The sequence below is a fragment of the Suricata suricatta genome, chromosome 8, assembly GCF_006229205.1.
Source record: "Suricata suricatta isolate VVHF042 chromosome 8, meerkat_22Aug2017_6uvM2_HiC, whole genome shotgun sequence".
NCBI lineage: Eukaryota > Metazoa > Chordata > Mammalia > Carnivora > Herpestidae > Suricata > Suricata suricatta.
In genome coordinates, this window is record NC_043707.1 from 66050930 (window position 1) to 66052039 (window position 1110).

Below are 1110 nucleotides of genomic sequence, written 5' to 3' on the forward strand. Positions count from 1 at the left end.
GAGAGAAAATAGCTGTCGACCTTGGAATTCCGCATTCAATGAAGCTATATTTCAAGACAAGAATTATATAAAGAATATTGTTTCCAGGCAAACAGAAAAAAACAACAAAACCCTCCTCCCCTTCAATAACTGGAGAACATGCATCACTCAAAGAAAATCACTAAATGGAATCATAAATGATGTACTTTCATGGAATAAAAAATGAAAAGCCTGAGATGTAAGAAAAAACACTGAACAAAAACATTTTGGTAAATATGAGGGCATTTCTCAGCAAAGACTGTCTATGGAAAAAACATAATGTCACAACATACTCTTAATTTTGTTGGGGAGGGGATAGACTAGAATTAAAATACTGGGCTTACACTTGAATTAAAATCATCAAAGGTCCTTGATTATTTAGGAGTAAGGTAAAGATATTAACTTTAAACTTTTTGTTAAATCAGAATGCTAAACCAGCTAGTTCATAAATAATAAACACAACACACACACTTTCTAACCAATTAGAGAAAAATGAAATTAGGAAAAGAAAATCTAAGAGAAGGCAAAGCAAGAAAGAGAGGGAAAAGTAATAGTAATAGGACGTAGAAGATTTAGAACAGGATCTGGTATGTTATCCGTATTCATTTATTATATAATATAATAATTTATTATTACTATAACATTTCCATTTTACGTGTCATTCTTGCACAGGGGCCATGCTTACTCTTTGTATTGTTCTAATTTTTAGTGTATGGGCTGCCAAAGCAAGCACAACTGTTACTTCTATTCTGATAAATCTCTCTGGAGCATTCAAGTCAAAGGCCCTTTACCAGGCAAGTTCCGCTGATGCTGATGGTTCCTTGATGATAACAAGTTGTTAATGCTAATTAAAAGACTGCAGTCATCTGGAGGAATTAAAAAGTTCTGTTCCTCATAAGGCCTTGGGCCAGTCACTTTACACTCTGGCCTTCCTTAGCTGTAGAATGAGGAGGGAATTGGAGGGTGCTGGGGGAGAGGTTCAAATCGGATGGTTTTTTAATTTTAAATCCTCTTTAACCAAATGAAAGAGGAAATCTCCTGACTCAGGCCAAAAACCAAACAGGTTCAGAAACGGGTCTGGGTGCGTGGCCA

At 35.6% G+C, this 1110-nt stretch overlaps 1 non-coding gene across 1 annotated transcript; it reads right to left on the reverse strand.

Moving 5' to 3' along the window:
- Positions 1 to 645: 645 nt before the first annotated feature.
- LOC115300546 lies at positions 646 to 751 on the reverse strand. Its single transcript, XR_003912715.1, has one exon. It is a non-coding gene; the product is annotated as a U6 spliceosomal RNA (small nuclear RNA).
- Positions 752 to 1110: the final 359 nt, after the last annotated feature.